Below are 20,639 nucleotides of genomic sequence, written 5' to 3' on the forward strand. Positions count from 1 at the left end.
TTCTGGCATAGGCAAACCCTCACGTTGTCCAGGTGAAAATGCTGGCCACGGCTTACAGGGGTGCTCTTCTCCGCACACCTCACTGGGCCTCACAGTCTGGCCATCCTCCAGGGATAGACCCGTCGTCCTAACTCATTCCACTGGGCTTTGTGTTCCATGTGGGGCACACCAGCGGCCGTGTTGTTGCTCTCCCCCCTCCCCCCAGCCAGGACACATGACAGCTCCCAGGAATGGCCTTGGCAGCACCAGGTCACTCTGCAGCTGGGTCTCACGTCCCCAGGCACCCCAAGCAGGTGCCTGGCTGATGGTTACACAGTGCAGCCCCTCGGCCCCGCTCTCTCCTGTTCCAGCCGGCTGTCCTGCAGGGGCACTGCAGGCCGTGCCGACCAGCAGCCGGTAGGCCCTGCACCCAGGCACCTGCTGAGACAAGCAGCTCCGGTGCCTGGTGCGCCCACCCTTGCCCATCATTTGCTATTGACCACACCCTGTTAGGGAGCTGACACGGGGCACTGACAGCACAGCCTCGGGACCAGGGTGGTTGTAAAGCCATCACAAAGCACACCAAACACCGGAGTTAGGTGAAAGGTTTACTGTCGGGTGGGGGAAGCCCGACGGGCAGGGTGGGGAGAGAGGTCGAGAGAGTGAGAGAGAGCTGGAGAGCGTAAGAGAACGAGCAGGTGTTCAGGAACAGGTCCTGTTAAAGCTTGGGGGGAGGGGGGCAGGGAAGTAGGAGCAGCGAATCCCATTAGGGTGGGGGTGGAGCTGACACCTCTGGTTGGGCCACGTGGCCACCTGGCTTCCAGCAGTGGCGGTGGGGGGATTTGAGCCTAGGACGGTGTCTGGGGCGTAGATCATGCCAGATAAGACTGTGCCATTTTACTAACAGTGGTTCGTGAGCCTAAGGGCAAACCAAGGTGAACGACCAGCCCCGAAAGGATTGATCAGCCAATCAAATGCAGCTCTGGTGTCCCCACCCTGGGGAAGTGGAAATTCAAGGCAAACAATCAGTCTGGGGACTGCTGTTTGGTGCTGTGGGCCAAGTCTCCCCCTGGGATGCCAGCGTCCCATATCGGAGCTCCTGGGAAGGCTGCAGAAGACGGCCCAAGTGCTTGGGCCCCTGCCTCCCACGTGGGAGACCAGGACGGAGTTCCTGGCTCCTGGCTTCAGCCTGGCCCAGCCCTGACCATTTGGGAAGTGAACCAGCGGATGGAAGATCAATCTTTCTTCTCTCTTTCTAACTGTGTTGCTCTGCCTTTCAAGTAAATAAGTAAATAAACAAATAGGGAGCTGACACTGTGGCATAGTGGGATGGCCCTCTATCTATGGTGCCAGCATCCCACGTGGGCTCCGGTTCAAGTCCCAGCTGCTCCACTTCTGTCCAGCTCTCTGCTGTGGCCTGGGAAAGCAGTGGAAGATGGTCCAAGTGCTTGGGGCCCTGCACCTGCATGGGAGACCCAGAAGAAGCTCCTGGCTCCTGGCTTCAGATCGGACCAGCTGCAGTCGAGGTCATTTGAGGGGTGAACCAGTGGATGGAAGACCCCTCTTTCTCTGTCTCTCCCTCTCTCTGTCTATAACGCTGCCTCTCAAATAAATCTTTTAAAAGCAGTCAATCAATCTTCCCTCTGCTGCTTCACTCCCCAAATGGCTACTAAGGCTAAAGCTGAACCAGGCAGAAGCCAGGAGCCAGGAACTCCATCCGGGTCTCCCACATGGGCGGCAGGGACGCAAATACTTGGGTCATCGGCCCCTGCTTCCCTGGGCGCATTAGCAGGGAGCTGGATAGGAAATGGAGCAGCTGGGACTAGAACTGGATCCTGGAGAAGGATGCTGGCCTCTTGAGTGGAGGTTTAACCAGCTAAGAAAACAAAGTAGCAGTCTGGGCTCTGGGGTCTGTGAAGCAGGAAGGGCCAGGTGGGTGACGGACACCGGGGGCTGGAGCTGGGTGGCCGTGTCCTCCAGGGTCTGGGGTTGGGTGGCCGTGTCCCCAGGCTCTGGGGCTGGGTGTCTGTATCCCCTAGGCTCTGGGGCTAGGTGGCCGTGTCCTCCAGGCTCTGGGGCTAGGTGGCCGTGTCTGCTCGGAGCTCACGGGTCTCTCTCTGGCTTTTGCATAGGGGCTTTCAGAGTCCTGGGCTCTGGGGTCAGGACGTGCTGGTTTCAAGCCCCACCCAGCTCAGCCACCCTGCAGGGCTGTTGGAAACTGGGAGGAGGCGCCTGGCAGGGCTGCAGGTGCAGGCCCCGCCTCCGAAGCCGCCAACGATCATTTTGGGGGACCCGAAGCAGGATGGATGGATCGCTGGGAGGAGAGAGGGGCGGCACTGTGCCCCTCACCCCTCCACGTGCAGGGGCTGCCCCCAGCTCAGCGGACCACGGCTAGGGACGCATTGTCCATCCCCGCCTCTTCAAGGTCCCTCACAGCCTCGCTTCTCTGAGAGGTGGACCCCCCTCCCTGAGGCCAGGGAACCTGGACTTGTCCCCTGTACGGGGCTCGAACCCCTCTTCTTGTACTGCAGGGGCCGACGTGTGGCCCTGGCCACCCCGCCTCCCTGACTGGCACCTGTCAGCCCCAGCGCAGGACACACCTTGCCGCTGCGGACAATGCGGGCGCCCACCGCACCGCGAGGGCCTGCGTGGCCACTGCGCGCCAGCTTGCCGGGGCACGAGTGGGGGGACTGCCCAGGCCACGTGGCGCCCCCGCAGCCTCCGCCCTCCCGCCGGGCCCAGGCCGGGCCGGGGAGCAGGGATCCCCCGCAGGTGCCCCTGGGGGGTGGCAGGAGGCTCCCGGGCGAGCACACGCGAAGCCAGCCCCAGGGAAGCCCCGACGCCCACATTAAATATTAAAGCGCCGGCTGCCTTGCAAGCGTGGTGATTAAAACTCCTATTTCATATTTCACACAGGGCGCGCGGCTTCCGGGCTCCTCGGTCGCGGACCCAGCGGCTCTGGGGGCGGGGAGGGGGTCTCCCTCCCGCGGGACCCTCTGCCCTGTGGCTAGGAGCCATTTCCAGGGACGGAGGCACCGGGGGGCTCCGGGGTGGGGGCCCCGGCAGGGCTCCGGGCAGGCTTTCGGGCTCCACGTTTGCCTCTCCAAAGCGGGGTCCGCGTCCCGGGGAGGCTGCGGGGGCGGCCCGGGAGGGAGCGCAGGGGAGGGAGCGCGGCGGGCGTGTCCCTTAGCTTCCGGCGCCATCTGCTGGCTGTGCCCTGAACTGCAGCCCCCCGGGCCCACGGGACCCCCAGCCTGGGGGGGCGGCTGGAGAGAAGGGCCAAGGAAAATCAGGCCTGGCGCTCCCAGAGGCAGTAAAAAAATCGTTTATTTTTAAAATATTGTTTTTAGATGTATTTGAAAGGCAGAGTTACAGAGAGAGACAGAGATCTTCCATCCACTGGGGTCACTCCCCAGATGGCCACCACAGCCAGGCTGCAGCCCCGAGCTCCAGCCGGGTCTCCCATGTGGGTGCCAGGGCCCTGGTGCTTCGGTTACCCAGCGCCGCCGTCCCAGGCGCATCAGCAGGGAGCTGGATCAGAAGTGGAGCAGCCCAGGCTCTGGTGGGCAGCATCCATCCATGTCAGAACGCCAGCCCTGGTTTGGGTCTTTTATGCCTCCGGGATGGAAGGAAACACAGGCCCAGACTCGGACGTTTGGGGGCCCAGGCCTGTGTGGTTACCGCGTGTGCAAGGCGCCCCATGGCCCTGTCGGTCACAGCCCCGCCCCCGGGTGGCCGTTGGTCATCCGCCTGTGGGTGCTGCCGGCAGCAGCAGGTTCCGTCCGTGCTGTTGAACTTGGACCCTCTGCCCCCAGCACGAGATGCCACTGAGAGGGAGGGGCCGGCAAGGGGAGGAGCCAATTTCTGTTTTGAAAGATCCCGAAGCCGTTCTGTGCCGCGGGCCAGGGAAGGGCTGGGGTCCAGGTGAGAGAGAGGGGAGGGAGGAGGGTCTCCCGCTGGGGTAGCAGGGGCAGGAGTGGAGTGGAGACAGGAGCTGGAAGGGAATCTAGCGGCCCTGGGAGCAGACAGGGAGTTGTCAGAGGAGCACTCAGTGTCCCCGTGCTTCCACAAAACTGGGCGTGTGCGGGTGGCATCCACTGCCAGGAGGCTTGCAAGAGAAAATGAATGCCCGGGTGCAATTCTTACATGGCAGTGCACGGAGAACTCAATTCATATTGGCCTCAGTCACTAGAAGATAGGCTGGGCTTTGCGGTTCTGCTCTCCATAGTGTTTCTCCCTGAGGCTTCGTCTTCATGGTGGCAAAATGGCTGCAGCAGCTCCAGCCTTCATGTCTCCACTTGCCCAGCCCAGAAGAAGGAAAGGGGTTAGTAGGGGGGGTCCCCTCAGAAGAGGAGCAATAGTCTTTTCCTAAAGCCCCAGCAAAATCTCTGTGGAATAATCGAGGCAGCGCTGTTAACCTGCCGGCACCGCGCACCCCTCCCGTCGGACTGCGGGCAGAAGGGTCGAGGCTTCGCTGAGCCCGGCGTCGGATTCCCGCGTGGCCGGGTTGGCGGGGCTGGAAGCCGCGGTGCACACGCACGGAGCGCCGCCCTCCCGCGCCCGCCGCGCCCGCCGGCGGCTGCTCCGGAGCCCGCAGCCCCGACCCCCGGGCCGCGCACTCCACGCTCCAGCGCGGCTGCGGGCCCCCCGGGAGCAGTCGGGCGGTTCGCACCGCCCGCCACGTTTCCCGTTAAAGACTGATTTACCTGTCTACCTGAGAGGCGGCCCCCTCTCGGCCCGGTGCCGCGTCCCCAGGCGCGTCCGCTGGGGAGCCGGCTGGGACCCTGCGCTCCTGGCAGGCGGGAAGCGGCCCCTCTGTTCTCAGAGGTGGGCGCTGTCCTCAGTCAGCGGCACGGAGAGCCCACCGCCCCCGCCCCCGCCCCCACACAGGGGTCTCTGCCCCGCTTCCCTGGCACGGTTCTGGGAGGAGGGGGGCTCTCCCGCAAGAAGCCACTGGCGCGGAGACCAGGAGCCCCAGCTAGGGACCCGGATTTCTGCTCCTGCATCCGGGAGGCAGTGGGCCATGACCCAGGTCCTGGGGTCCCTGCTATTCACGGGGGAGACCCTCCTGCCTCCTGGCTTCCGTCCGGCCCAGTCCCGGCCACTGTGGGCATTGGGAACTGAACCAAGCTCTCTCCCCCACCCCCTTGCCTTCCAAATCAATCGATACGTTTAAGAAGAATCCAGAAGTGACTGTAGCTATTGATACTGCGCTATGCATTAGTTTAAACATCTTTAAGGCTAGAAGAAAGGATTTGGGACGAGGACGATTGGAGGAGACAGGTGCATCCTATCCTAACGCCAGCATCACTCAGCGGGCGGGGAGAGCAGAGGGCAGGGCACAGCCCTCAGATTGTGCAAGCTCCGTGTGTCGCTGGAGACAGAACAGCGTCCTCACTAGAGAAGCCGGAGAGGGGACCAGCGGCCAACGGGGGAGGCTGCAGGGAGGGCCGCTGGGTGGGAGCTGCAGCCCGCCAGCCCTCCCTCCGGGCTCGCCGAAGGCCCAGTTCCTTTCGGGAAGCTGCCGGAGGTGCCAGGGTGGGAGGGGTGAGATATATTAAATACAGAGGCCTCTGGGGGCGGCGCTGTGGCCCAGCCGGAGAAGCTGCCGCCGCAACACCTGCACCCACCTCGGAGCTGGTGTTCGAGTCCTTTGTTGTCGTGGCAACAAAGGATGGCACAGGTACCTGGGCCCCTGCCACTCGCCTGGGTTTACACGGGTGGCGTTCTGGGCTCTTGGCTTCAGCCTGGCCTCACCCTGGCTGTCATGGCCGCAGGGGGAGTGAACCAGCGGATGGAAGAACTCTGCCTCCCCCTTTCCCTCTCTGTCACTCTGCCTTCCAATAAGTCAATCTTTTCTTTTTTTTTTTTAAGAGTGTAAATTGTTAAATTTTTTTATTAATTTATTTTTATTTTTATTTTTTTATTTTTGACAGGCAGAGTGGACAGTGAGAGAAAGACAGAGAGAAAGGTCTTCCTTTGCTGTTGGTTCACCCTCCAATGGCCGCTGCGGCCGGCGCACCACGCTGATCCGAAGGCAGGAGCCAGGTGCTTCTCCTGGTCTCTCATGGGGTGCAGGGCCCAAGCACTTGGGCCATCCTCCACTGCACTCCCGGGCCACAGCAGAGAGCTGGCCTGGAAGAGGGGCAACCGGGACAGATTCCGGCGCCCCAACCGGGACTAGAACCTGGTGTGCCGGCGCCGCTAGGTGGAGGATTAGCCTAGTGAGCCGCGGCGCCGGCCATAAGTCAATCTTTTCTTAAAGAAGAAACTGCTGGCCCGGAACAGCCAAGGCACAGTTAGACACAGAAGGTGGCCAGTGCCCAGGATACATGACAGAGCCATGGGGATTGAGACAGTGCCATGTCTGCCCGGGATGGACGCAGAGACCAGCGGAGGGGATGCGAGAGCCCAGGAACAGACCTCCCCCACCCCGCCCCACCCCCCAACCACGCACGAGGACACAGGGGGCCACCAAGCAGAGGAGAAAGGTGAGGGTCTTCAACACGCGAACTTGGGACTGTCGGGCACCCATAGGGAACAGGTGGCAGGGCCCCGCGTCTGCCCCATGTGCAGCCCCCTCTGGCAGGGTGTGGAGCCCAGAACCAGAGCGCCATCTGCGACCCCCTCCCCGGCCCCCCACCTGATGTTCACAGAACACGCTTTAGGTGCTAGACACTGGCCTACGGGCATTAGTGTGTCCTCATGGAGTCCCTGTAACACGCCTTCTGGGCCAGAAGGATGACCCCATTTCACAGCTGTGGACACTGAGGTCGGGATTTTCCCAAGGATGCGGAAACCACAGGAAGTGGGGCTGGGACCTGAAGCCAGATGGGCAGGGTCAGAGCCCACCTCCTGTGCCCCTTCTGGGAACAAGGAGAGGCTCAGGGTGGGGGGAGGAAGGCCCCTGGAGAGGTGGGTAGAACCAGAGCGCTGAGGGCCTAGAGTGCCAACCCAGAGCTCGCGCCTCCTTGTCCAGGGCAGGGAAGGTGGGGTGGTGGGGAGGCCGAGCGTCACTCTCCCGCCCAGGCTGGGGCGCCATCAGGTCCCCGGGCCAGCGGCTGCTCCCTCCCAGGCCTCAGAAGTGGCCCAGTTACACCTTGCCTGTCCAGGTCATGGCAGAATCCTGCCTTGCTGGTGTCACATCGGGGTGGCGTGGACACAAGGGAGGGAGGCCAGCTGGCTTATCCCGGTCACAGAGGCGCACAGACCCGCTTGAACTCCTGAACGCCCTCAAGTGGGAACCCCGCGCTGCAAATGCTGAGCTCGGGGCTTCCCCTGTGACCTGTAGCCTGGCCACAAGAGTTCCGGGTTCGCTCCTCCCCCGGCTGACGGCTGACGCTGGTACCTGCGGTCAGAGGTTGGACGGAACGACTGGCTCTTCTTTTTCCCGCACCCCTCCCCCCACTTCTTTCTTAACTAGGGTTCAGATGGTCACTCCCCTCTCTGCCCCTCCGCCGCCCGTGGGCCCGGCTCAAGCTGCGCCCAGAACCCAGGCTCTCCGCCCCACCCACCGTCTGACCTCAAGCCCGGCGGGGCCAGGCGGGGCCCAGGCGAGATTCGCTGTTCTGCCCTGCACCTGGTCTCCTCCCCTGCGGCGCCCATCCTGTGAGTGGCACCATCACCCCCAGCTGCCCCGCCACCAGCGCCACACGTCTGGGCCACGCTGGGCTCCCCTGCTCCCTCACCCACAGGCGAGAGGCGCAAAATCCTGCTGGATCTGTTTTTCTTTTTCAAAGATTCATTTATTTGTTTGAAAGTCAGAGTTACACAAGGGAACACACATACACACACACACACACACACAGAGAGAGAGAGAGAGAGAGAGAGAGAGAGAGATCTTCCATCAGCCGGGGCTGGGCCAGGCCAAAGCCAAGGAGCTTCATCCAGGAATTGGGCCATCTTCTGCTGCTCTCCTAGGCGCATTAGCAGGGAGGTGGATCGGAGGCGGAGCAGCTGGGACTCGAACCAGCACCCATATGGGACGCCAGCACCACAGGCAGCAGCTTTACCCACTGTGCCACAGTGCCAGCGCCATGAAAGACATTTGTTCAGAGAAAATAAACAAATGCCCATCGGCCACGCGGAAAGGTGTTCCACATCATGGGTCGCTGGGGAAGTGCCAGTCAAAAGCAAGGAGGTGCCCTCTCCCGGGAAGGTGGCTAAACAGGAGACAGGCGAGAGCGGGTGTTGGTGAGGCCGTGGAGGAAGTAGACCCTCCTGGGAATGTAAAGTGGCAGCCGACGCCGCAGCTCACTAGGCTAATACTCTGCCTTGTAGCGCCGGCACACCGGATTCTGTCCCGGTTGCCCTCTTCCAGGCCAGCTCTCTGTCGTGGCCAGGGAGTGCAGTGGAGGATGGCCCAAGTCCTTGGGCCCTGCACCCGTGTGGGAGACCAGGAGAAGCACCTGGCTCCTGCCATCGGATCAGCGCGGTGCACCGGCCACAGCACGCCAGCCGCGGCGGCCATTGGAGGGTGAACCAACGGCAAAGGAAGACCTTTCTCTCTATCTCTCTCTTTCTCACTGTCCACAAGTCTAGAACATCATTCTGCCATCAGAGGGGCTTCTGAGACATGTGACCACGTGGATGAACCCAGGAACATTCCGCTGAGTGACAGGTGCTGCGATAGGAGACAGGAGCGGGAGTGACTGCGCTGAGCTCCGGTTCCTTCCAGGATGAAAATGTCCCCAAGTCAGGTGGTGGTGATGGCTGCACAACTTCATGATTATGCTAACATCCGCTCGGTTGTGCACTTTAAAAGGTGGAGATTGTGCAATGTGAAATCAGATCTCAAATCTTTTTTTTTTTAAAGACTTATCTATTTGACAGAGTTTACAGAGACAGAGATCTTCCATCTGCTGGTTCACTCCGCAGATGGCCAAATCTAGGAGCCAGGAGCTTTTTCTGGGTCTCCCACATGGGTGCAGGGGCCCAAGTACATCTTCCACTGCTTTCCCAGGCCATAGCAGAGAGCTGGATTGGAAGAGGAGCAGCCAGGACACGACCCGGCAGCCGTATGGGATGCCAGCACTGCAGGCAGAGGCATAGCCTATACGCCACAACGCTGGCCCCAGGATCTCAATCTTTAAAACCCAAACAACTGGGCGGGCGCTGCGGCTCACTAGGCTAATCCTCCGCCTAGCGGCGCTGGCACACCGGGTTCTAGTCCTGGTCAGGGCGCCGGATTCTGTCCCGGTTGCCCCTCTTCCAGGCCAGCTCTCTGCTGTGGCCCGGGAGTGCAGTGGAGGATGGCCCAGGTGCTTGGGCCCTGCACCCCATGGGAGACCCGGAGAAGCACCTGGCTCCTGGCTCCTGCCATCGGATCAGCGCGGTGCGCCGGCCGCAGCGCGCAGGCCGCGGCGGCCATTGGGGGGTGAACCAACGGCAAAGGAAGACCTTTCTCTCTGTCTCTCTCTCTCACTGTCCACTCTGCCTGTCAAAAAAAAAAAAAAAAAAAAAAAAAAAAAAAACAACAACCTTGAGCGCTCCACACAGCTCCAGCATCCAGCCCCTGCCAGTCCTCCCGTTGGTCATTTCCTCAGAGAAGCCAGAGTCCAGGAACCACCTTTCTTAAGGGCTTTGCCGTGGGATTTGTCTGAATGTGGGAGCAGGGTCGCTGGTTTTTCCAAGTCTGCTAATCCCAGGTCTAAACATGTGAGCTGGCAGGGTGCCTGACAACCGTAACCCAGGCTGCGGCTCCTTCCTAATCTCACCCAAATTTCTCCAACAGCCAGCACCAGAACCACACGAGGAAGGGCATTCTGGGAAATGCAGTTCCAGCTTAGCTAACCAGAGCCCACGCAAAGCCACACTCGCTGCTCCCCTGCCCAGGGACACAGCCCACCCACGCCTGCCCAGCCTTCAAGTCTCAGCGTCCCACGGGAAAATTATCTGGCCCTTGCAGGACCAAGCGCAGAAAGGCCCATGGACTGGGGTCTTCAGACGCTGGGCTGGGGGCAGGAAGGGGGGAGGCTCAGCATGGGAGCTCAGAGCACCGATTCAGGACCTTCTTCTCCAGCACTCACCAGCTGTGTGGCCTCCAGCTAGTTACTTCACCTCTCTGTGCCTCGTCTAGAAAAACAGAGATAAGGACAGCAGGTCCGTCAAGGGCTTGTGGGAGACTGCGCTGGGCTAATGTTTGCCAAATGCTTGCTTAGCAGTATACACACGGCTGCTGCATGAATAAGCATACACACACACTCATGCACGCAAACTCAACAGAACGGAGGGACGATGAATCATTTCCATCAAAGCCAAGGCCAAGGCAGCCCTTGGAGAGAGCCTGCTCCTGGGGCTGCCCACGGGGCGGCTGGGAGGCGGAGTAGCACCCCAAAAACACCGCCAAGTTTAAGAGCATCCAGCAAGGGCCCCGGCTGTAGGATGAGCGAGACGAGAGGGTATTGCGTTAACATACTGTTACTTAAGGAATTACTGCTCTTTGGATACCAGCTTCTGCACAATAAAATGATTTTTAAAGCCACATTTTAAAAACCTGATTAAAACATAATGCTCTGTTTAGTTACTGCCACAAAATGTTTCCTTTGCAAATTAGAGCCGAGTGGATTTAATTTACTTTCTGCTGACACCCACATTAGACCTGATGGGCCAGGCAGGCACAGCAAAGCTGCAGGCTGCAGAGTGGCATTGTGGGCACGTGCGCTTGTGGGCCCCGTCTCCCAGTGTCTGTGGAGGAGGTGGCACGGCCAGGCCTCTCTGCTGTCCCCAGAGGGGCACCTCCTAGTGTCTCATAAATAGCCTACTCACAGAGATCCCTCCCATAGGCTGTTCTTCCCATGTAGGCTCGTGCTGAGAGCAGAGACCAAACACTGGGCACCAAGTTCAGCCACCCGATTGTTTGCCTGGTGCTGTGGTTTGAATATGATTTGGATCCTGAACCATGCAGTTTTGTTCCCAGTCTTACATTAATGGTACGAAGCAGATGAAAACTTAATCTGATTAATGCGCTCCCAGATGGAGCCTTTGGAAAAGGGATCGGATCGGATTGAGTCATGGGGTTGGAGCCCCTGGTGGATCCCTGGTAGCTTTGCAAGAAGAGACCCTGGGAGTGGGCCTTGTGGCACAGCGGGTTCAGCCACTGCTTATGCCCATGTGGGTGCAGGTTCAAGTCCCGGCTGCTCCACTTCTGATCCAGCTCCCTGCTAACCCACCTGGGAAGGCAGTGGAAGATGGCTCGAGTGCTTGGGCCCTTGCCACCCATGTGGGAGACCCGGTTAGAGTTCCAGGCGCTCTCTCTCCCCTCTCTGTAATTTAGATAAATAAAATAAACCTTTAGGGAAAAAAAAAAGAAGAAGAAGAGAGGGAGACACACAGGCGCGTGCATGCCCTGATTTGCCGAGAGAGGCTCTGTGCCATCGCGGGGCTTGCATGCAGGAAGCCTTCCGCAGAGGTAAAATCGATGGGACCTGCCCAGTCTGGGACTGAGAACCTGCAGAACCGCAAGCCAACCGGACTTCTGCATGTTTCATTATGGATGAAAAAGGAATTCATACAACCGGCTCATAGAGTGATTCTTAACAATCTGTGCCAACACTTAAAACCAGGAGATCTTGGGGCTGGCATTGTGGGGTAATGAACAAAGCCATCCATATGGGTGCCAGTTCATGTCCCCGCTGCCTCTCTTCCAATCCAGCTCTCTGCTATGGCCTGGGAAAGCAGTGGAAGATGGCCCAAGCGCTTGGGCCCCTGCACCCAGGTGGGAGACCTGGAGGAAGCTCCTGGCTCCTGGCTTCAGCCTGGCCCAGCGCTGGTCGTGGCAGTCATGTGGAGAAGGAACCAGTGGATGAACACTCTCTCTGTTTAACTCTGACTCCCTCAAGTTCAGGCGCTCAAGCGGCCCTCAAGGCCTGATTTTTGGTGCCCGTGGGCCGTTGTTTCTCTCTGGGGAGAGAAGCACTCCCTCACTCATGCTCACCACCAGCCGGAGACAGACGGCTCCCTCACGCCGGGTCCCTGGGGCGAGGTGAGCAATGGCATCGTTTACCAAAACATGACCAGGCTTTATTTAGGAAGAGCAGCAGGGACAGATGACACAGACCTCAGGGCCACGAACACTGGGAGCTGTCATCACGCTAACCTGCAGGGATACGGGGGGGACCTGGACAGAGAGGCCTGCTGGTGGGCCTGAGGCTGATCCAAAGGCTCAGCCAGGCCTGGTGACTCTGCAGGGAGGAAGCCTGGAAATATGCTCCACGTGCACACTCCCCTCTCCCCCCAGTCTCCTCCGGGGCTCCCGTGTCCCGGGAAGGCAGCAGAGGAAGGAGTCACCCAGGTCAGCCTAGGACACAGAGGTGGGTGGGGAGCCAGGGGCAAACAGCAGGCAGCCTCCACTGCCCATTTCCCTCCGAAAGAGCAAGACAGGCAAACGTCTAAGCACAAGCAAGGGCACAGCGCTGTGTGGCCGGTGAGCACCGTATCCTGCATTTAATAAGCAAACGCCTGCTCTACTTCTCTCCTCCGCATCACCGTGCCGCCACCCCCGCCGCCGCACTCCGTCTCTGTGATACTGAGACGGATAGCACACGTTCCTCTTCTCCTTCCCTGTCACCCACCACTCCCTCTTTTGGTTTGGTGTCCATTTGGGGAAGGAGATTCCCACCCACTCCCCAAAGAGGAAACAGCACCAGGGGCTCTTCCTGTCTCCCTCCCAGCTCCCTCACGTTTGTGGTGGGGCAGGGGACAGGTGCCAGCTCAGACACCGGCCTCGCCCTGGCCCTGCCCTCACACAGGGCACCATGCAGTAGCCCGACAAGGCAGAGTCCCTGCTGGGGGCAGGGGAGGGCTCCCCCAGAGCTGGGAGAGAAATTCGGCTCAGAGGGGGGGAGTTGGAGTCCTACTTTGACCCCAGGTTCCAGTTGTATTCGCTGTACCAGGAACACAGCTGACACTGGAGACTGGAGCCCCTGTCTGATCTCTGCTCCTTAGGTCCTGAATTGAGCACTGGGCTGACTTTTCCCGACTGCCCAGCAGGGAACCCATCCTGTGCCGAAGGAAGGAATCTGCCTCCCTTGGAGGGAGGCAGAACTCACCTCCCACTGTAGAAGCCCAAAGGGTCAGCTCGTTGCCTTTCCAGCTTCCCTTGCAGCTACAAATGGGACACGGGCCCAGGCAAAGCTGGCCAGGGGGCTATGACTTGTAGCCAGTGCGTCCGGGAGGCCACGAGAGCTGCTTTCAAAGCAGCAGGGGAGGCGGCCCTGTGGCCTGGGCTGTGCGGTCAGCAGTGGCAATGCTGCTGTCCTGGCCATTCCAGTTCTGTGGCCCAGTTGTGGCTTGGCTACACAGTCACAGAGCTTGATTTTCCAGCCCTGCCAAGGACTCTGTGAGCTACCCAGGATGCTCTGAGTGAGTCCCTTTTCTGCTACAATCCGCCAGACTCCATGTACTTCAGATTTCTTGCTGAGTGCGTGCACAAGTGCCCCTAAGGCCGGCGCCGTGGCTCACTAGGCTAATCCTCCACCTTGTGGCGCCGGCACACCGGGTTCTAGTCCCAGTCGGGGCACCGGATTCTGTCCCGGTTGCCCCTCTTCCAGGCCAGCTCTCTGCTATGGCCAGGGAGTGCAGTGGAGGATGGCCCAAGTGCTTGGGCCCTGCAACCCATGGGAGACCAGGAGAAGCACCTGGCTCCTGCCATCGGATCAGCGCAGCGTGCCAGCCGTGGCGGCCATTGGAGGGTGAACCAACGGAAAAGGAAGACCTTTCTCTCTGTCTCTCTCACTGTCCACTCTGCCTGTCAAAACAAAACAAAACAAAACAAGTGCCCCTAAGGCCAGCACCACAGGGGAAAGGTGTTAGGAAAACGGCCAGGTGTGTAGTCTTATCTGTGGCATGATCTGCCCTTGATTTACATTCTATACCCCCAGTTCCAGCCGCCATTACTGAAAGCCAGGAAGCCAAACTACCTGTGCCAAGCTCCATCCCCAACCTAATGGGATTGGCTAACTCCTACCTCACTGCCCGGCCCCTGGAAAAGGTATATTAGACCCCCTTCCCAGACACGCAGCCCTTTTTTCTCCTCCCTTCGCTGCCCCACCCCTCCGGTCTGCTGCATTTTCCTCCATAAATCCTTCCTTTTACTCCAGTGTTTGGTATGTGTCGCTCCCCCTCTTCGTGGAGGAACGACACAGGACCCTGCGCTGTTCTTTCGTCTGCTCGGCCCTCCCCGGGTTTGCTGCTGGTTCTTCCCGGGTTGGCTACTATCCCTTCCACCTCCGTGGAAGGGCAGTTCCCCCTGGCCGCATTCCCCACTTCCGCAGGGGAGCGGCACACCGCCGGCCGGCTTTCTCGGGGGCTGCACAGGTGTTCCTTCAGCTAGATGTTCCCCTTAGATGTTCCTGGTGCATGCCGTCTCTCTCCTCCTTTATAGTCCTCCTCCGCCAATCCCAACTCGGCTGCCCACACGCCGAGTACGCTGCTCTCCTCCAATCAGGAGCAAGTCCTACAGTTTATTGGTTGAACTGGAGGCAGCTGTGCAGAAGCTGTTTACTTCTCTCCCAGCGCCATATTGTGGGAGAGCAGATGCATAGAATAAGTCTTAATTCCAGTAACTCAGTCTAGTCCGGATTGCTCCCCACAGGTATGCTTTGTGATGGCCTAACAGAAATATATAACAAAAGGGGGTGAGCCTCCTCCCACATTGGATCCCTGAGTTCAGTCCCCAGCCCTACTCCAGACTCCAGCTTCCCAGTAATGTGGCCCCTGGGAGGCAGTGGCGATGGCTTAGGGGACTGAGTCTCTGTGACCCCTGGGGGAGATCTGGATTGAGTTCCAGCTCTCAGCTTTAACCCCTGCTCCAGCCCCAGTCACTGGGGATGTTTGGGGAGTAAATCAGCTGGTAGGAACTCTCCAGCCATCCTTGAGCGTTCAGGCTGGGTGCCACTTCTTCTAGGAGCCATCCTTGACCTTCAAGCCCATGCCGGGGCCTCCTCTCCTCTCCCAGAGCCCACAGCCTCCACGCTGTGACCAGAGAGAGATGCAGACAGAGAACACCCATGGTTTACTTTCCAGATGCCCACTTTGGGTGGGCGTGAACTGCATCCAGGTCCCCCACGTGGCTGGCAGGGACCCAGTACTTGAGCCTCCCAGGGTTCACATCGGCAGGAAGCCGGAGCCAGGATTGAAACCCGATAGGAGATTCAGGCGGCTCAAAGAACAGCTTAACTGCGGGGGGCCAGATGCTAGCCCCACACCTGTCAGTTGTCATAAATATTCCAAACACTTCACAGAACAATGTTTTTATCACGCTCTATACCTGTCCTGTCTGGGTCCCCAGGTGCCAGTGCGCTGGTGTCTGGCGAGGGCGTGTTCTTTTTCCAAGACGGCACCTTGAATGCTGATCCTCCACCGGGAGGGAGTGCTGGGTACCGCCACGGCAGGAGACACAGAAGGGACAAAGGGGTAAAAAGGAGCTGAACACCTCCCCTACACTTCTTCCCTTTTATGAATCATTCATCCCACTCGCGAGGGTGGGCCCTCCTGACCTAGTCACCCCCAAAGCCCTGCCTTCCCATACCATCACCTGGGTGATAGGTTTCAACGGGATTTTTTTTTTTTTTTTGGAGGGAGGAGCCGCCACGGTGACGCAAGGGGTTAAGCCGCCTTGAGCGACGGGGATATTCAAGCCACAGCAACGGACAGACACACTCCGTTCTCTCTGCATGATGCTGAGTTTGTCTTTTTCTTCTTATAGTTCTACAAGGTTTATTCCAGACTCCAGTTTGAAACTATTTCAACCTGTGGATACAATTTAGCATCATTAGGCTCTCGTGGGGAGATGACCCATCTCTCATTATGAAATTGTCTGTCTGTATTAGTCATCCCCTATTAAGTGTAGCTGTGGTATCAACACAATAGCATGAATCACAGGGCCAAGCACAGGGCCTTAAAGTGCCCACCTGGAAATGACGCACGCGACACAGGGTTCATGCTACATTAGTCAAAGCCGCCTGACCACACCTGCCTCCCAAAACCTTGTTTGCTTATAGCAATAATGGCTCACCTGTCATCCTGTTGTCTGTCCTTGGGGCACTGCCCATTGCTGTTCTGTGTTATCTCTCTCACCTGTGACAGAGGGCAGGTGGCATGACTCACAGCCCTCTGTGTGGACAACACACATTGCTCCCACCCCTGTCTTGGTACCATCCTTACGCCCCTGGGGTGCGGAGTCAGGTCCCCCACAAGGACCCCAACAAGTGCTGAGGACAGGACTGCAATGCACCCAGTGTGTCCGCCAGCGCTTTTCGCTTTATAGTCTGTCCAGTATTCCACAGCTAAACCAGCCCAGAATCTCTTACTGTGGTTTTACTTCAAACTTGCTTTATGTTTGTACTTTAAATAGTGTATTGCTTGATATTTTTTTTTGACAAATCTAGTATTACAATCTGTCATTTAACTAGAAGGCTTAGGATTTTTTAAATACATACTTACTGTGATTATGGATACATTTGAATTTATTTTTCATCTTATTTTGCACTTTGTATTTTTCAATTATTTATTTGAAAGGCAACAAGACAAAGAAAGAGGCAGACAAAAGAGCTCCCTTGTGCTGTTTCATTCCCCAAATGCCCTCAGCACTAAGGCTGGGCCAAGCCAAAGCCAGGAGCCAAGAGCTTACCCATGTGGGTGGCAGAGACCCGAGCACCTGACTCATCATCACTACCTCCCAGGGTCTGCATAAGCAGGAAGCTGGACTCAAGAGCTGGAGCCAGGACTTGAACCCGGGTACTCCTATATGGGGAGTGGACATCTTAACCACTAAAATAAATGACTACCCTGACTTAAAAAAAAAAAAGATATTTGAAAGGTGGAGTTACAGCGAGGGAGAGGCAGAGGCAGAGAGAAATCTTCCATCTGCTGGTTCACTCCCCAAATGGCCGCAGTGGCCAGAGCTGGGCCTGTCCAAAGCCAGGAGCCAGGAGCTTTGTCTGCGCCTCCCATATGGATGCAGGGGCTCAAGTACTTGGGCCATCTTCCTCTGCTTTCATAGGTGTATAAGCAGGGAGCTGGATGGGAAGTGGAGTGGCAGGGACTTGAACCAGAGCCTACATGGGATGCTGGCACTGCAGATGGCGGCCCAACCCACTATGCCACAGTGCCAGCCCCCTACCCTGACTTTTTATGTTATTTTGTTTCTATTATTATTTTCTTCCTTCTTTTCTTCCTTTCTTTTTCTTTTTCTTTCTTTAATTCTGCAACTTTTTGTCTCTCCCCCTCTTCGTGGAGGAACGACACAGGACCCCGCACTGCCCCCTCGTCCGCTCGGCCCTCCCCGGGCTCGCTGCTGGTTCTTCCCGGGTTGGCTACTGTCCCTTCCACCTCCGTGGAAGGGCAGTTCCCCCTGGCCGCATTCCCCACTTCCGCAGGGGAGCGGCACACTGCCGGCCGGCTTTCTCGGGGGCTGCACAGGTGTTCCCTCAGATGTTCCCCTTAGATGTTCCTGGTGCATGCCGTCTCTCTCCTCCTTTATAGTCCTCCTCTGCCAATCCCAACTCGGCTGCCCACACGCCGAGTACGCTGCTCTCCAATCAGGAGCAAGTCCTACAGTTTATTGGTTGAACTGGAGGCAGCTGTGCGGAAGCTGTTTACTTCTCTCCCAGCGCCATATTGTGGGAGAGCAGATGCATAGAATAAGTCTTAATTCCAGTAACTCAGTCTAGTCCGGATTGCTCCCCACACTTTTCTCCTGGCTTGGACTAGAACTTTATACTTTCAATGGTACCCTTCAAATTTTTTTTATTTTTTTTTTTTTTATTTTTTTATTTTTTTGACAGGCAGAGTGGACAGTGAGAGAGAGAGACAGAGAGAAAGGTCTTCCTTTGCCGTTGGTTCACCCTCCAATGGCCGCCGCGGCCGGCGCGCTGCGGCCGGCACACCGCGCTGATCCGATGGCAGGAGCCAGGAGTCAGGTGCTTTTCCTGGTCTCCCATGGGGTACAGGGCCCAAGCACCTGGGCCATCCTCCACTGCACTCCCTGGCCACAGCAGAGGGCTGGCCTGGAAGAGGGGCAACCGGGACAGAATCCGGCGCCCCGACCGGGACTAGAACCCGGTGTGCCGGCGCCGCAAGGCGGAGGATTAGCCTAGTGAGCCGCGGCGCCGGCCTCAAAATTTTAACATTCATATTTTAATTGCAAGTTTAAAATCAGTCAAAATGTTTGTGGGCAGTGAAGCCCCCTGGCTTGACTGAACTAAGGACTGCCTTGGACCCTCCCTGGGAGCCGCCTCCTTTGTGTGAACCTTCACTGCTCCTCCTACTTTAACTCTGAAATCAGCCCTGTGCTTGGCTTTGGTCAGGGAGCTGTAGGCTTAGCACAAGCACATCCTGTTCGGTGGTTTTAACAGTGTGAAGTGGGTATTCTTCCTCCTTATCCTGCTTTGGATTAATTGTCCTTCCTTGGGGCTTCTCCCACCAGTTCTGGAGAATTTTTCACCCCTCATTATTTGACAGCTGCTGACCCACATTCATTCACTCCTGTGTGCCCAAGAGCAGGTGCTGGACCTCCCCATTCTTTTCCATTTCCGCATCTCTCCGTCCGGCATGCCTTTCGGGTTATTTTCTTCAAATCTGTCTTCCAATGCACTGGTTTCCTTTCAGCTGTATCTCATTTTGTATTTATCCTTTCAAATGGTTACCCATTGATTTAAAATATTCCAATAGCTGTGTCAATAACTCCTATGTGATTTCTTTTCACACTCGCCTGGTAATTTTCTTGAGTATTTTGATTCTCACTTGTGCTTTTAGCTTCCTGTTTGCTTTTTAAAACCTGGTTATTTTATGTCCTAGTTCTTTTTTTAGCATTTTTTATATTTATTTTATTTATTTGAAAGACAGAATTACAGAGAAAGGTAGAGACAGAGAGAGAGAGAGGTCTTCCATCTGCTGGTTCACTCCCCAGATGGCCACAACGGCCGGAGCTGCGCCGATCCAAAACCAGGAGCCAGGAGCTTCTTCTGGATCTCCCACGCGGATGCAGGGGCCCAAGGACGTGGGCCATCTTCCACTGCTTTCCCAGGCCACAGCAGAGAGCTGGATCAGAAGAGGAGCAGCCAGGACTAGAACTGGTGCCCATATGGGATGCCGGTGCTTCAGGGCATTAACTGGCTGCGCCACAGCGCCGGCCCCTATGTCCTAGTTCTAAAATGTCTAATATCTAAAGTGGTTATGGATCTGCCTCTGCTCCTTGTCTTCTCTGCTTATTTCTTCATCATGGGTTTTGTGGTTTCTGGTTGTGAATTCATATTCATTTGGAACTCCTAACTGTTGAAACTTGTGTTGAAGTTCTTTTTTAAAAAAATTATTTATTTATTTATTTGAAAGGCAGAGTTACAGATAAGGAGAGAGAGACATCTTCCATCTACTGGTTCACTCCACAAGACCCATGAGGAGGCCTGGGGTCCAAGCATTGGGCCGTTTTCTTTTGCGCTCCCAGACACATTAACAGGGAACTGGCATCCTTCCAGACATATTAGCAGGAAGCTGGGTGGGAAGTGGAGCAGCCAGGACCTGAACCCGCACTCCTATGGGATGCCAGCGTTATAGGCAGCAGCTCAACCCACTGTGCCACCACACTGGCCCTGACGGGAGTTCTTACAGAGAGGGTTCATGTTGGTGTTGGCCAAGTACATTAGGCACTACCTACCCAAGTAAACTTGAAATTAGAAAGTTTAGCTCGTGGGCTTTTGCCTCAGGCAAATTGTATGGTCCTGTGATGGCCAGACTTGGGCCATGAATCCACTGGGGTAATATTTCCCCTTCCACCCAGAGCCAAAGCAAAGAGAGTCGACGTCCTTGCTGTGTGCAGATTCCTCCTTGAGTTTATCCTTCCCCTGGAGATAGATTCCTTCTTGGGACCCAAACTGATATTGCAATTTGGCTCTTCCACTGCCAGGACCCAGGCAGAAGCTCCTATCAGCGGCATCCATCTATTCCCTATCTCCAGAGCCAGTTCTCGAAGTATCTGTCAGCTTAGCACACGCATTAACCAGTCACAGCAGTTGCAGGCTGTACCTGGGCACACATCTGACCATCAACTCTAGCTTCCGAGGCCTGGATTCCTGCTCGCTTCCTAGCCTCTAAGGACTTTCCTGGTTTCCTTGCAGGCTTATCCATGCATTTAAAAGGGTGTGTTCCATATTTCTCCTGGCAATTGTATGTATTTGGCTGCAGTAGTGATATGTGGAGATATAGAGTCTACAATATTGCTGGAAGTAAAGTCTACACAGGAAGTTGATTTGTTGTACTCAAGAAAATCCCTGGGGGTAAGCAGTCCAAAGATGGAGCCTGCGGCCTAACGTCCCGGCCGCCAGGCTCTCTCCGTCTGCTTGTTTTGCCGGTCACTTCCTAGCCACAGGACAGCAGCTGAACGTCCACACTTCAGACCCGCTTAGAGGCAGAAAGAAGACAAAGTGGCAAAGCCCTTTAGGAGTATTCCCAACTAGAAGTCTTAGTGGATTTTGCAAAAACTTTTTTCCCAGCATTCCCACTCAATGACTTCTACGTTTATTGGCAAGATGTTGGTCACAAGCCCAATTTCGAAGAGTGAGGTTAGATCAGACGTCTTGGGTCAGTTCTGAGACTTGCCAAGTCCAGCTCCCCTGAGATCAAGGGACCGCTGCTGGGATCTGAACAGAAACGAGTGGAGTGGT

The sequence above is a fragment of the Oryctolagus cuniculus genome, chromosome 1, assembly GCF_964237555.1.
Source record: "Oryctolagus cuniculus chromosome 1, mOryCun1.1, whole genome shotgun sequence".
Lineage (NCBI taxonomy): Eukaryota > Metazoa > Chordata > Mammalia > Lagomorpha > Leporidae > Oryctolagus > Oryctolagus cuniculus.